This window comes from Meriones unguiculatus, chromosome 8 (genome assembly GCF_030254825.1).
Source record: "Meriones unguiculatus strain TT.TT164.6M chromosome 8, Bangor_MerUng_6.1, whole genome shotgun sequence".
NCBI classification, from domain to species: Eukaryota; Metazoa; Chordata; class Mammalia; order Rodentia; family Muridae; genus Meriones; species Meriones unguiculatus.
The window spans coordinates 18,646,288-18,661,977 of record NC_083356.1 but is presented as its reverse complement, the minus strand read 5'-3'; the positions used below and the strand labels follow the sequence as shown (position 1 = coordinate 18,661,977).

The 15,690-nt window shown below is 46.2% G+C and overlaps 1 protein-coding gene across 5 annotated transcripts in view; it reads right to left on the bottom strand.

The window, feature by feature from the left end:
• The window catches only part of Pacsin2 (protein kinase C and casein kinase substrate in neurons 2), a 98,353-nt gene that overhangs the window by 36,424 nt on the left and 46,239 nt on the right, over positions 1–15,690 (bottom strand). Inside the window, exon 2 of one of the 5 annotated variants that reach the window (XM_060388938.1) lies at positions 518–741. The exons of the other annotated variants lie outside the window; for them this stretch is intronic. The gene's annotated coding sequence lies outside the window, so the exon portion shown is untranslated. The remainder of the gene's footprint in view (positions 1–517; positions 742–15,690) is intronic. 5 annotated transcript variants of the gene reach the window in all.

Below are 15,690 nucleotides of genomic sequence, written 5' to 3'. Positions count from 1 at the left end.
AAGAGGCTCACATGGGCTTTAAGGTGCGGCTGAGTGGTAGAGTGGAGGCCTAGGCTCAGGGGAACACTGGGGATAACAGTTACTAAAGAACTCTGGAAAAGCACTAAACAACAAGCCAGCTATCACTGCTCTCTGTAAAGATGGGCTGAACCTGGCACATGGTTTGTGCAGCTCACAGTCACTCAGACAGTGACTGGTGACTTCTTCCTAAAGAAACTCAGTTCTAACGCTTAAGCAGAATGTTCAGAGTTCTGAGGACTTGTCAGTGCTACTGGTGAGGGAGGTCACTCCAATAATTCAACGTTAAAGATGAAGCTAGCTAACTGATGAAAACACAGGGATCTCCCATTACATCAGCCAGGAGGACAAAGACACACACTGCACAGTAAAAGTCTCAATACAAGTTTACACAGGTGAGTGAGTGACTTGGTGAGTGCGCAAGGAATCACAGGTAAGGCCTCCTCCCTCTGGACCTCTTAGAGGGATGCTAAGCTTCAGCAGCTACTCAGTGACCTACCTGTCATAGGTGGGGCAGTGGACAGTATCTCAGTTCTGCTCCTTCCAGAAGCCTTAACATTCCAGTTACAAAAGGGACAAGGACAGCACAGGCCAAAAAGGAGGTATTAGTTACTTTTCTTGTTGCTGTCATGTGATACCTGACAAAACCAGCTTGAGGTATGAAGGGCTCGTCTGGGCTCAGGTTTGATGATATAATCCATCAGGGTGAGTCAGTTGGTCACACTGCAGATACAGCCAGAAAACACAGGGCAGCGAATGCTGGTGTTAAGCTAAGTTTCTCCTTTTTACTCATCTCCTTTTTACCCCTCCCCACCCACTGGATGGTGCTGCCCACATTTAGGATGGGTCTTCCCTTCTCAGCTAAACCTGGGTATACCCTCACAGACACAGCTAGATCTATGTCGCCTAGGTGATTCTAAATCCAGTCAAGCTGACAATGACAATGCAACAAACATGAAACCTTAGAGCAAGAAAATCCTAATTTGCAAAGCCAGGCTGGTGGCCAATGCTGGTAACCCCAGCACTTGGAGAGGCTAAAGGACTGCTAGGTTTAAGGCAGCCTGTGTGGCAGAACAAGCTCCAGGCCACCTGAGCATGTGTGAGACCCTATCCAAGGCCATCACAGTAAGCCCTCCAACAATGCTCACTAAACAATCCCGTTTTAAAAGGCACTCCTTAGGAATCCAGGAACAAGAACGGGGAAGCTTAGAGGTTAACAGAGGAGGTGACAGCTGTCTGTGGCCCCAGATGGAGGTTGGCATAACCTCTTCCTACCATTTCTGGGCTGAAAACAGGTATCAGGTAAAAAGGGATGTGTTACATAAAACCTCTAGCTTCCCTTTAATCCCCTTAGTCCATTCCAAAAGGAAAAACCAAGAAGCCCTTCTTGAGGCATATAGGCTACTGCAGAAAGCAAGACGGTCCAAATATTGTGCTTGCCTGTCTCCCTTGAAAGAAGAACAGGAGGCCCCCCTCTCTAATTCTTGCCAACCACTAGCCACAGAGAACAGCAGAGGTGGCCACACCCCACCTTCCAGGCTGTTCTGAAGCCCCATGGCTCACACAGGCCTCCCCCAACCCTTTCCTTTTTTTGGTTTTCCAAGACAAGGTTTCTCTGTGTAACAGAGCCTTGACTGTCCTGGACTTTGTAGACCAGGCTGGACTCAAACTCATACAGATCTGCCTGTCTCTGCCTCCCAAGTGCTAGAATTAAAGCCGTGTGCCACAATACTCGGCTCACAGGCTTCTTTCTTACTTATCACTTGCACAGAAAATCCTTCAGTCACTAGAAAATAACTTCTAAGCCACTGTGCAAGCTAGATGGGGAGGGGACCAGCCAGCACTCCTTAAACAAGGGACACATTTACCCACTCACTCCACAAACACTACCATGTATCTACAACTGGCATAAATTAGCGACAGAACAGGGGCAGTAAGCAAGACAAACTCAGTCCCTGCCTTCCTGGGGCTGATACTCCCCTAAGGGTACCCTGACATGCAGTTAAATGACATGGCCACATAGTGTGTTAAATTCTACAACAGAGGAAATGTGGATGCTAGAGAAAAGAGTCTGTCCGAGGGGCAGGGACTTGTTGAGATCAAGTATGGCCTCTGAGGACTTAGAAAGATAGAAAGTAGAGACAGGTGATTCCTAGTAGAGGTCCAGGAGTCTGACAGCCTACCCTGTACCTGGCACAAGAAGGTCAGCACCAAAAAGCTCCAGACAGGACTGATGAGGTCTCATCGACAGGAGGTCGAGCAACTCAGAGTTTACCTCTGTACTCTGCTTTTCAAAACTAAAGCCTCACGGGTAAGACATATATTAAAAACCGAGCATGGGGCAGTTAAGAACATGTATGCTCTTGCAGGTGATGCCAGTTTGGTTCCCAGAATCCATGTCAGGCAGCTCGCACCTACTGAACTCCAGGCTCCAGAGGTATCCAATGCATTTGTCCTCCCACCCCACATACATACATTCACATAATTAAAAATAAATTGTGAAAAGCAAAAACCAAGCTTATGTGTGTTCTATATCTTTCCGTAGCTCTGCACCCTGTCACACCTCAATGTGAGGTCTTACCACTACCCTGAGATCTGCTGTAGCTCCAAGTTTACCTTACACATAAGCTCAGCCAGGGCAGCCAAGAGCAGGAGTTCACTATGGGACTGTCTGTAGCAGCAGAATACAAAACTGAAAAGTGAAAGCTACTTCAGTACCCATCAAATGTTGATACTGGAGCTGGGAGAAGTGACACAAGCCTGTGATTGTGGTCCTAGGGAGGCAGAGGAAGTAGGACTGACAAGGCCAGCTTTTCCTACCAGCCAGTTCCTGTCTGAAAAAGGAAAGAAAAGATGAGAAGAGATTAAAAAGAAGCAGAGGAAATACACTTCAAGCCTGGGACAGCAGGCAGCCAGCACAAGGCTGCCGACATGGGGACACGGGCAGCTCTGGCAGCAGCTCTGACCTCTCCAAGCTCACTGATGAGAAATCCTCACGAGCCCCTGGCGGTGAAGAGTGTGTCTACCTACTGTTATCAGCCTCCTAAGCTCTACGAATGTCAGTTAACAGCACAGAATGCTTTTGAAATACAAATAGGGCAAACAAACAAACAACCCATTTGTTTCATAAAAGATGCCACGTTGGGATGAAGGGTGGTCCCACAGGACCACATTCCGGGACACCCTCACAGCTTCAAGAAAAACTTTCCTGTGCACTGCTAGGCTGGCTCCCTTCCCTCTGCAAATCCAGAAGAGATGACCAGTTCCTCTCCCCATTTCCTTCCGGTACCGCTGCCACTGTCACCTCTGCCCTGCATTGTTGTTGTCAGCTGTCTCCTGTGGCCCTCCAGCACCACAGTTCCCCTTCAGTCTATATCAACACAGTCACTCTATCAAAGTCTAAGTCAGCCTAGTAACCACCCACATAACTATGCACATTCCCCTCCAGTGGCCTCCACAGCTAAAGCTCTGCTCACTTCCCATCAAACTGTCTGGTCCTCAAGTCTCACCCTTCCACCCTCACCCAATTCCAACCATTGCCGCCGGCACTGCCAGGTGAAGCCAGTTCAGTCATCCTGCCTGGACCATCCTTCCCCCTGCGCTACTGACCTGTGTAAGGCAGGCAGTACCCTAGCACCTCCAACTCCTTAGCACTTTCGAGGCTGATTTCAATAACAGAGTACAACTGGCTTTTTGCATTTTGGGTTTTGTTTGTTTTCAGGCAGGGTCTCTCTTTCTTTTTAGCTCTAGCTGCCCTGAAACTCACTGTGTAACTTGGGCTAGCCTCAATCTCACAGAGATTCATATGCCTCTGCCACCCGAGTGTTGAGATTAAGGGCCTGTGCCACCACACCACAAATGGAAACTCTGAGAGGGCATGTGTCTGTATCACTGCCCTGACTCTAGCATCTGCATTTCCTTGGGTCACTCTGTTAAAACTTGTCAGAGGTTCTAGGGTGAGCTGAGCTCAAGAGTCTGAGTGATTTTGACCCAAGGAGATGAGATCCAGAGAAGGAAACTAATGGGAGCCTTTATCTGAAGAAGTTTTAACTGTAGTGGCTAGAGTTAAAATATTCCTCCCATTTTATTATGTGTTCTTTTCTTCAAACCCTTCTGAAGGTTGTTGGGCTCTCTTTCTGGAGTCTAGCACTACTGTTCTCCTTACAAGTGGACTTATCACCTCAATGAACAGGCAGCTCAAGCCCTGCTCCCTTACAGCCATGCTGGAAGCCCTACAGCCCCACTGATGCCCTCTGCTGCCAGCTTCCGTGTGTGTCCTGTCAGTCCCTTAGAAGAAGGTCAAGTGTCCTCCACCTCTCTAGCACTCAAGCCACCTTGCACATGCTGGCTGCTCAGGCCTGAGCTAACACATGGCCTCGCACCATTGGATAAGCAGAAACACGTGTTTCAACTTAGCTATCTGCCACACCTATTTTGTTTCCAATGACTTCATCTGGAAAAGGGAACATTCCTTAAAGGAAGTGATAGAGATCAGCAAATAAAGTGACTTTTCTCTCTGGAACGCTCTGTAGAGCTCTCAACATCGGCTGTGTCCATCACAAGATGCTGGATCCTGAAGACTGCTTTTCAAGGGGAGCTGCCTAAGGCCCAGTGCTCAGTCTTCCATCTGGCCAGACACTTTCAGTCTAAACAGTGGGAACATAGTTTTAATTCTCTGCTTCCCAGAAGCTCTTCCTGAAGACAGGAACTTGTAGTGGCCCTGAAAACCAAATTGGCTAGAAGATTTCAAACCACCATATGACACAGGCTAGCCCATCAAACTGCAGAGTGGGCTGGTAAGAGGTGGGAGATTTTAGGAGTTCCGTGAGCACACAGAACCATTTTCCTAAACACTCTTAAAAATCCCAAGTATCCGGCATGGTGGTGCACGCTGTAATACCAGCACTCAAGGAAGCATAGGCAGGTGGATCTCTCTGAGTTTGAAGACAGCCTGATCTACAAAGTGAAACCCTGTCTCCAAAAAACAAAACAAAAACAATTAATCATCACTCGGGAGGCAGAGGCAAGTGGATCTCTAAGTTCAAGGCCAGTCTGGTCTACAGAGTGATATAATGGAAGTTTTGGTTTCTTTAAAAACTCAGTTATTTTATGTAAATATGTTTTTGTTTAATCCCAAGTGTGGGATTTTAGTTTGGGCTTTAGTTTGTCCACAGCTGATAATTGCCTCCTGCAGGGCCTGATCTTTGCCAGCTGATAACAGCCTGCCTTGTGTAGCACAGAAAGGGGCATGGACTCTGAGGAATATACATAAGAGAGCCAAGAAAGAGAAAGTGTGCAGTTTGGAGAGACCAGAGACAGTGTGGTGGCGCAGCTTGGAGGAGACTGCCTGCTGCGTTTGCTGTTGCCAGAGAATTGGCATAACCCCAAAAGAACCCACTGACCCCAAACAGCAGGGAGAAGTAAAGGAGTCCACGGCACCTCTCCCCACTAACCTTCTCTCTCCTACCTAAGGGCGGGGGTTGGAAGGGAGAGACTTTAAGGAACCCCAAATCAAATAGTTTAAAAATGAGTGCAACACGCTGAATTCCAGGACAGCCAGGGCCACACAAAGAAACCCTCTCTTGAAACAAACAAAACCAAAAACATCACCAACCCCCAATCAAAGCTGGGAGCTGGTGGCACACACACCTTTAATCCTAGCACTCAGAAGCACAGGAAGGCTAATCTATGTGAGTTGGAGGCCAACCTGGTTTATAGAGTTCCAAGGCTACACAGAGAAACCCTGCCTCAAAAACAAAAACAAACAAAACAAAAAACAATTAAGAAGCAAAGGGGAGGTGGAGCTGGTCTTACATGGTTTCACTCAACATTCAGGGGCCTTCTTCCCACAGGAGAGTAAGAAGATGAGGGAGAGACCATCAAGAAGGTTGAGGAAAACCATCCTTTCCTAAACTGACTAATGCAATGAAGGTGTCCCCTGCCACACATGCAATTCCTACTCAGGAACCACCAAATGTCTTTCTTGAAGGTTCCCTGCTCTTCCACACCGCCATGGTGCTAGGCCCATGACAGCTCTAATTCCAAATGACACTCCTTGGTCAGCTTGGAACAGTCACACCAACATGGGGCCCTCCATTCTCAGTACTTGGCCCTTTCAGCCCATCTACAGCTGAATTGCAACCACCTAAGCCAACTTTAGTTGCTTTCCTCGACTGTACAAATCAGCACTGTGCTATTCCAAAACACCATCATGCTATGGTCCTAGGCTTGACTCCACCTCGCAGTTCAGGGTATCCCCAGTCAGCACTAAAGTTGGGATGGTCCCGGCTTGTCCAGGTGCTCTGGCTTCAGCACTCCAGATTGTTGGCAAATCTGTCAGGACCAGTTTAAAGGGCAAGCTTCCAAGTCACATCCTCCTCTTGCATTTAAAGGGCAGGTTACACTAGCGGGAGAAAGGATCAGAATGCACCCTGAGAGATTACCTAAATGCTGCCGTCTCTCTCTTGCAGCCCTTGGAGCAGTTCACTCCCTGTTTACAGCCCTGTGGTTCACTGTCTGTGCTATGTACTAAGGCTGAGAATATCGGAGCAAGTACAAGTGATAACCTGTAACATCATAGATAAGTAAGAAGGGACAGAAAAGGAAATAGAGGAAGGCAGTATGAAAGCAAGAGCGGACAGAGAGGCCTTAGAGTTTCCCTATTGTAGGAGCTGGAAGGATGATGGCTCAGCTGTTAGGAGCACTGGCTAATCTTACAGGGATCCAGGTTCAGTTCCCAGCATCATATGCTGATTCACAACTATATCTAACCCCAATTCCAGGGAATTCAGTGGCCTTTTCTGGCCTCCATGGCACCTGCACACATAACCATACATACATACATACATACATACATGTAAACAAAACCCTCAAACATTTCTGTAACTGTCTCCTTATTTCACTGTTCATAGCATACAGAAATCAGGTTGATTTTGTTTTACCTATGAACCATCACTTAGAACAGAATTGCAAAAGCACATCACCCTGTGCATATTTAAGGACAACTGTCCTCTCAACTCAGTGAGGTGTCCATGCAGGACTAAGTATAGTCACATAGGTCAAAGGGAGTTATTCAGTGTGCTGAAAGGGATCACTTCACATGCCTTGTCTCTAATGTCAAGTTTACATTTGTTTTGTGATACACAGTCTCACTATGTACCTCAGGCTGGAATGCACTTAAATAACCCAAGCTGACCTCAAACAGCCTCCTGCCTCAGCCTGCCAAGTACTGGGGTCACAGGTGTGTACCATCATGCACAGCCAGAACAGCAATTTTAAAAGGCCTAGACATCCGTATGCCCTCAAACAAAGCCAGGAAATCTACACCAATCATAATTTCTTGGGGCTGGAAGCTACTCTGTCAGAGGACCTGGGTTCAATCCCAGCAATGACATGCAGCTTGCAACTGTAACTCCAGTTCCAGGGGGTCCAAAGCCCTCTTCTAGCCTCCCTAGGAACTGAACACACATGGTGTCCAGACATACATGCAAGTAAAACACTCACACACATAAAAATTGTTAAAGATGTGAATACCCAACAAAGCCAAAACAAAACCACCATAATTTCTGATGAGTCAAAAATACAAATAAAAAAATTAAGATTTTTATTTATTTGTCTGTGTGAATGTATGCTACATGCATGCTGGTATCTTCAGAAAATAGAAGAAGAGGGTATCAGATCCCCTAAAGCTAAAGTTATAGCTGCTGGACATGGGTGCTGGGAACCGAACTTGGGTCCTCTAGAAGAGCAAGGAGCGCTCTTGACTGATGAGCTATCTCTCCAGGCTCCTCAAAAGCCAGTTTTCACAGATTGATCTCAGGGTCAAAATTTGGAAGATTCATGAAAAACTTGCCCTCAAGCATCTGTGGGACTTTGGTCAAGTAAGTCCCTTTTCTTTTTAGGAGCTTACTATCATCACTGGAGAAAAGAATTAATTAATCAGCCAGGTATGATAGCTCATGCCTTTAATCCCAGCACTCAGGAGGCAGAGGCAGGAGGAACTCTGAGTTTGAGGGCAATAGAGCCAGTTCCAGGACAGCCAGGGCTACACAGAGAAATCCTGTCTTAAAACACCAAAAGAAAAAAAGAGAATAGAATTAATCCCTCACTGGCCTCAAAGAGGGGCTCATTAGAAAGGGATTATGAGGAAATTTGCATAGATCAGAGGTTAAGAGTGCATATTTGTAGTGATCTTCAAGGCTTCAAGTGCTTTCCCATTTTACATTAGACCTGAGCATCCTTACCAAAGTCCAGTTACTAGCTTGCCTCTTTTCTGTGATCTTGCTGTAAATCAAACCACAGTCTGTACTTCCCAAGGCCATTCATACCACAGAAATTGCCCATGATGCTGCTAAACACAGGAACTCAGCCTTCTACTAAGTCTTGTGTAAACTCATGCTAAAAATCAAAGGGCCAGTACTTAAAACTGACACATGCTGGGGGGATACAAAGTGAATAAAGTGTAATTAATAAAAATAAAAATTAAAAAAAAACCCTGACATATGCACCTTCCACCCTATGTAAAAAGCAGAATAAAGCTGGGGAGATGAGCTCTCCAGGCTGTGTGGAGTGCAGCTGCTGCCTCTGCTGAATAACAGAAACACCAGCAGTTAATAGTTACTGAGTCTGGGCTCCAGTGCTGGAGCACACCCACTCTCCAACAGCCCTGTCAAGCATTGGAGGATGAAGAAATAAGGTGGTGCTATGGTCATGGCTCAGATCACCCAGGAAATGAAGCGGCAGAACTGAGTCTCAAAGCCAGGCTGCATTCTTCCAGGTGAGGCAGGAACAGGTACAAATCACTGAGTTTGACTCAGAGAAGGAGGGTTTAAAGGAAGCTGGTGTACCCACCAGGGCTCCAGCTCTGTAAGACATCGGACAGGTCTGTGTGTATTGATTTTCTTAATTTCGTTCCCAAAGGCCACACACTAGCATGCCTTACAGTACACAGGAAAGAAAAAAGACTACTTAGATTACTAACCAAAAATGTCCAACAAAATAGGTGAGGAGCAAGTCTACAATGGTCTGTTGGTCCATCCACTAAGTCATCAGAACGTCCCACACCTGGAGTCTCTTGGGCATGCACAGAGAACCCAATACAGCAGAAAGCCACTTTGTTATGCTGCTTTTGTTCTTCAAAGAGTCACCTGTGCATCAGAGGAATCATACGTTTGAGGAGCCAAGTCAGTTAACTCTGACCTTTCAGTCTTCCAGTTCCCGAACCGTTCTGTCATCATGCACGCTTACAGCAGAACCTGAGAATGTCTGGCCAGCACAACTTCCCTTAAGACAAGCATATGCTCAGAACCGAGGGTAAGATGACTTCATGTGCTATCCCTAAACTAGTTACCTCTAAAGTATAAGACTTTGAGATGGACATGAGCTGCTTCTTTCCATGCACAGTCCTCTGGGACTATCTTTCCTGGCCAATCATCCAGGAAATATACTTTCTTTAAGAGTTGCAGTGCAAAAAAGAACCTTACAGAATAATCCCAAATCCGTGGACCAGAGGGCAAAGTAAATGTAGTCAGAATGCCAGGACTAGCACACAGCCTGTCTTTAAGACCCTGATTAAATCCAAAGAGAAATGGCTAATAAGAGTGAGACAGGCAGGGTGGCTCAGACCCAGCAATCCCAACACTTGAGAGGCAGTGGATTGCTACACACGAACCTAAGTCTAGTCTCTGCTATGTAATGAGTTCTAGGCCAGCCTGGACTGCAGTGTGAGGTTGTTTCTAAACAAAATGCAAGAGAAAAAAAAACAAACGAAACAAAACAACAACAACAACAACAACAAAACCCTCATGTTTGAGGATCCCTAGAACCAAGGGATCCTGCTAGGCACGCAGCACCAACACTTCCCAAGCCAACCTGCCTGCCTGTGCCCTAAACCGGGAGACCTGGATATACGGGCTCAAGGCAGAGGGGACATCTGTCTACTCAGTCCCAAAGAGAGGCCTCACAGCCCTGAGCCACTGCAGCCCCTTCTTCCCAACATGTGCAATTGCTGCAACAATGGACTCTTCCCACTTGGAAAGATTGCTATTGCAGCTGGGGAACACTGCTACCTACTCTGACCAGGAGTCTCAGCATGAGGGAGCAAACAGCCTACAGCAAGCGTGTGAAAGCACAAGCACACAGACCTAAGGAAATATTATGGAGCCTTAGTAACAGAAACCACGAGAAAACTCTGCTTGCACAGAACTGTTTAAAAATAAACTGGTACCAAAATACCAGCAAAGAGCTACAGTGACTCACACTGTCCTTAGTACTGAGAGGACAGCAGTTCCTTAACACACTTGTCTCCCAGGCTTTTTCCCCAGTGGAGGAAAAAAAAAACAGGGTAAAGAGAAGCCCTGAGGTCTAATTTTACCAGATGAGTAAGATCTTACATGTCTATTGAGTTAGGTGTGCAGAGACGAACATTCATGCAAAGAATCTCAACAAAGGAGAAATTCTGAGGCAGAAGCAGGGTTGAGAGTGCTATTCTGAGGATACCCACACAGTGCATCTGACAGCCCAGGCTCAGCCAGAAGGTAGGACCTTGAAGGCACTTGATCGCTTACTGCCAGGATGACCTCTTCTTGGCCATGTACACATCTCCTGTCTCCGTGATCTCTAACTGCTCTCAATGACAGAGAACCCTTGGAGGCATCACACTATGGCTAGCCCTACCTGCTCAGGGGCCTTAGCCCCTGTAAATAACCACTAATGTGACACACCGCTGCCCCAGACTGCCCTTCCTAGTCAACTCTGACTCATCCTGTAAGGCCTGGTGTGAGGCCTCCTCCACCATCCCAGTGAAGCTGAGAGCCATGCTAGCACAAAGAGCTCATCCCAAGGCAAGACACCCAACTCAACCCACAGATCCAGGCAGCAGGAAGGTCCAGCACCCCTTAGAGACCAATCACTTAGGCATGGGGCTGGCTCAGGTTAGACAGTCCCGGACTGAATCTTCAATCTTTCCAACACCTTCAAAATAAAGCTACTCTCACCCAGCATTCCTCAGTTCACCTACCCCCTCAACTCATACACATACAGAGAATAAACAACCTCATTTTGCTAAAGGCTTGTTTCACATCAATACTATGAACCGATGACATTTAAACTGAACAGAATTGTTTTTGAAACCATTTAATTGAGGTAGGTCTGAGAAGATCTGTAGCTGTCACCTCTGTGTCTACATTAGAGCTCTAGTTTCTAAACTGTTTCCTGTCAGAAAGCAGCAGACGTGATCAAGAAGCCTGACAATGAAGATGGTTCTGAAGCCCAGAAGGAAAGCCTGAAGCACAGAGTACTTGCCTCACCTTTAGAACCACAGTCAATGAAAGACTTGACCTTCCTTTTCCTGACTCTTACAGGAAAGGAAGGCATCACAGGACAGCTGCTACTCTCTGCCCAGTGAAGCTCCTTCTGCCAGACTACAATATGTGCCAAGGCTCACACCAAGTAAAGAGTGTATAAACACCAATGGCTCTGCTCTGCCAGGTCCTCCAGGCCTGCTACCATCTCCTCCTAACAGCCTGTTACAGTTGGCATCACCTCTGGGCTGTGCCTGCCCAGCTTCCCTGAAGCCTGTCTTCATTCTGTACCTTGAGCCCCACGAAGAAGAGCTGGCTATGACCTGCTTGTCTGTGCAGGACCCAAACCATCAGTCATGTAGGAAACGGAACATGGAGGAGACAGAAATCACAGAGGGTGACAGGTTGTGAGATAGCAGTTCAGAAAAAAAGTTGTGGATTTGTGTAGTAACCTGTTCGGCCCCTGGAGTCTTTTGTATCCTAACCGCACAAAGAAAATAAGCTGAGGACCAGGTGTCTTGGTCATTTTCAGATGGCCTGCTCTAGGGTAATGACTGTCTCAGGTCACAAAGAAGGAGTCACTGAGGTAGGAGTAAGTTCAAAATCAGAAGGTTTCAGGCCAGCTTGCAGCCATTGATTCGCCCAGAGGATGTGGCGAGTTGGTGAAGGTCTGAGGTTCATAACATGTAGTCCCCAAAAGGCATTTTCCTTCTGCAAGGGGGACAGGTCTCATGGCAATGCTGTCTATGCCTGTGACTGGCAAGTGCCCTAAGAATGTAACATGGCCACTCAGCTGAAGACTATCTAGACCTGAATACCAGCTGATGCTCCACAGAGATAAATTAGAGCTACTTTTAAAAAGACAAAATCGACACATTTTCAAATCTGATACTAACACAGGAATGCCAATAGCAATGTAAGAAAACACAGAGAAGGAATGTAGAGATTGGAAAGAAAATTTGTGAGAAATGACCAAGCTGGGAAAGTAGACTAATTCAGTGGGTGCCCACAGCTCCTGAAGAGCCACCCCCATGAGGAAGTGGCTAATGCACCCTAGACAGTGCTTTCTTGAGAAATACCCAACTATTTTTGCTCTCCAGGTTGAGAGGGACTAGAACCTACAGTGGAGAGAAATCAGAAAACCTGGACTCCAGAGCTTCACCGCGGCTTTTAAAAGCTGCCTAAGAAACTCCCATGTAAGCCACTTTCCCAGCAGCCTTAGGTTCTTCACCTCCTACACAAGGGAGAAATATACCCTGCCCTGCTTGGCTCCCTGCATATAAAAGGAAGGTCACTATTACTGCCTCTTGCAGAGAGGAACTTGCCACTCACTGTCACTAAAGTAATGTCTCCTGAGTACTGCCTTCCTGCCTATGAGTGATGTGAGCATCTACCAGACCTTTGATAAACTGCTACAAGAAGCTACTTAGCATCAAAACAATGGTGATTTTTTTTTTTTAAGATGGAGATTTGACTCACATAGGGTAATGTGTGTGAATGGGTTTTATACCTAATTACCCACTGCCATCACTCTTCAGTCAGCCAGGATGAGTAAGGACTAAAACAAAATGGGAAGCACAAGCTCACTTAAAACCCCAACTTGCTCCTAACTACCCAGGGCTTGTCACTTTCCTCTGCAAAGGAGATCACATCCCTAGGATGTGGATCCATGTCATCTTCACTTCATGGGCTTTGCTGCATGAACACATAATGCCACTCCCATCCCCTGGGTATCCCCTCATGTGCCATCATCTCCTTAATGTCTACACTTTTTACTGAACTAGTTTTTGTCTCAGGACTGACTCTCTTCACCGTTCATGTTAAAGGAATCATGATGGAGTCTTGCTTCTTTCACTAAGCATGACTCGTGGAATGTTGATGCATGTTGTAGCATCAGAATGTCATTCTGTTTTAATGCTAAGTAACATTAAAATTGCTCCAAGTTGTTTATGACTAACAAGTTCTGCTCTTGGACTACTATGAAAAGTACTGCAACGCACACCTGTGTACAGGTCTCTGCACAGCTCTGCAAACATCTTCATTTCTCTAGCCAGGCAGCATAAGCTATCCCAGCTACATGAAGAGAAAGCTGAGGTGAAGTCCTAACACTGTCCTTTTTGCTGTGTCCACCACTGAGGAGGTCTCAACTGGCAGCTGTAGGGAGCAGGGTCTCCTAGAGCAACCTGACCCTAGGGTTATTACTGTGTAGAGGACTGCACATCTAGTCACCACACAGGAATGTGTCGAAAAGTGGGTGAGGGGGGCTAGAAAGGCCAACATTTTTGTCATGTTCAGTCTCTAAAAACTCATAAAACACAATGACTTATGTGAGGAAGGAGCAGGACTTCCTTAAAACAGGTCAATAACCTGTTGTGATGGAGCTATGAGAAACAGAAATATACTCTGGTATTGCCAAAAGGCTTTATGGAAAAATCTGGAAATACAGAACAAGGCTGATAACAGTTACCAACCTCTGACTCTGTAGTCCCACTCTGGGGAATATGCCCCAAGCAAATAAACTCAAAGGAAAAAATAGCTTGAACAAAATGTTCATCCCAGTAGTATTTATAACAACAAAAACTGGAGACAAGTCAAATACTCAAAAGCTAAGAAAACAATGGTGAATTGACAGGACACACACAGCCACCATAATGGACAGGCAGGAAAGTGGTTTACATTTCAAACTGGATATACACAGAAGAGCACAAACATCCATTACTTGGGAGCAAGGGTTGCAAATTTCCATCCTTGTCCCCAGTGCTTGGCATGAGGGACACAATAATATTAGCCAAGTAACTACATGTCTGAATCAATAAACAACCAAGTCAACTCAGTACATGAATGACAAGGACTGAAGGGAGACGTACGGAAGAAAACTAAAGCTCCTTAGCCTGGGTCCTAGAAAATGATTCAGTGTGTCTTACGAGGCACACATGTCTGAAAGAGAAAGGAGAAACAATACTCTTCCTTCACATAAGAAAACTGGATGCTTCAACAAGATAGGCCATGACTTTCCACAGAGAAGCCATGTGCCTGTGGTTCAAAGAGTCTAGGAGGCCACCTGCCAGTGTCTGCTAGAAAGGGAAAAACGGGGCCTGTGGCGGGCTGTGGGAGGTCCTTCCATGGGTACTTGCTTTATGAATGTCAAAGTACCTCCCAGGATGTTGGATACATACAACTGACATTCATCCCTCAGACTCTCAGCCTCTGTAGACACTGTCTTAAACCTTTAGTATTTGTTTCTGGGGAGTCCTGTTGATAGTCAGAGAGCCTGCTTCTGTCACTGAAGAAAACAAGTTTTCCTCTTTTAAATGAATTTTCACATTCATGAGGAAGAGTGACCAGAAATTCAAAGGGTTGTGATGTGAATTCTTTCATCACAGACCCTCCTCAGTGCTTGACATTGTGGCCTTGAACCCACTGCATTTCTTCTCAGTAGTCCTGTGCTAGCTACTGTCACATCTTCACCTCCAGCCACAGGGCACAGAAGGAGTTCCTGTGTCCAGCTTTTTCTGACCTGTCTAGAGAAAAGCTACCAATCCAACTGTTAGCCTCTTGCCTTGTTCTGACCTGCTTACTGGCAGCACTGGAGAACCATCCACAATCCCTGCAGACCTCTGTAGTTCACCCCCCTTCTCTCTTTCTCTCACCCTCAGCAGAAGACAAACAGCTTCTGCTCTTCCCACTCCCCACTGCCAAGACTATGTTAGTTTCCACTCTTGCCACAGGCCCTGTCTCCCAGGGCACACTCCACCTGATAAAATCCCTTCATTCCTATATATCAAACACCTTCAACCTTGTACCCCATATCTGCTCTTGGGCTCAAACTCACACATCCAACTGCCTTCTAGACATGTTTATTCAACTCTCTAACATCTCTGTAAATTCTGCCTCCCCATCTGTTCCAGACAGTGGTTCATTCAAGTATCAGGAAATGGTCCCAGCATTTACAGGCTGCTTAAACCAGAAGCTTCCCTTCTCGAACCCACACCTTGCTGACACTTTGCACTAGGTGGGGGATAGGCTAGATGTTTATACAGGTTTATACAGTTTTGATTTTCTCATTTAAATTTGGATAGTCTGATCTAGAGGCGCCAAACTCTCAATGTCATATTTTCTTAGTTTCAATGCAACAAACTTGACTGATGGGGTTTTCTATAAGCATCCTATACAAGCAACCTGGGTGGCCACATTCAACAAAGGCTTGCTTTAGGCCTAAAGAACTACTTGTTGGGTTACTATCACATTCACATAGCTCTGTGACAATGTGCAAAGCAGTCAGCCAAAGAATGATGAAGTGGTATTAGAATCTCTTCACCAGAGGGCTAGAAAGATGACTCAAGAGGCTAAGAGCACTTGTTGCCCTTGCAAA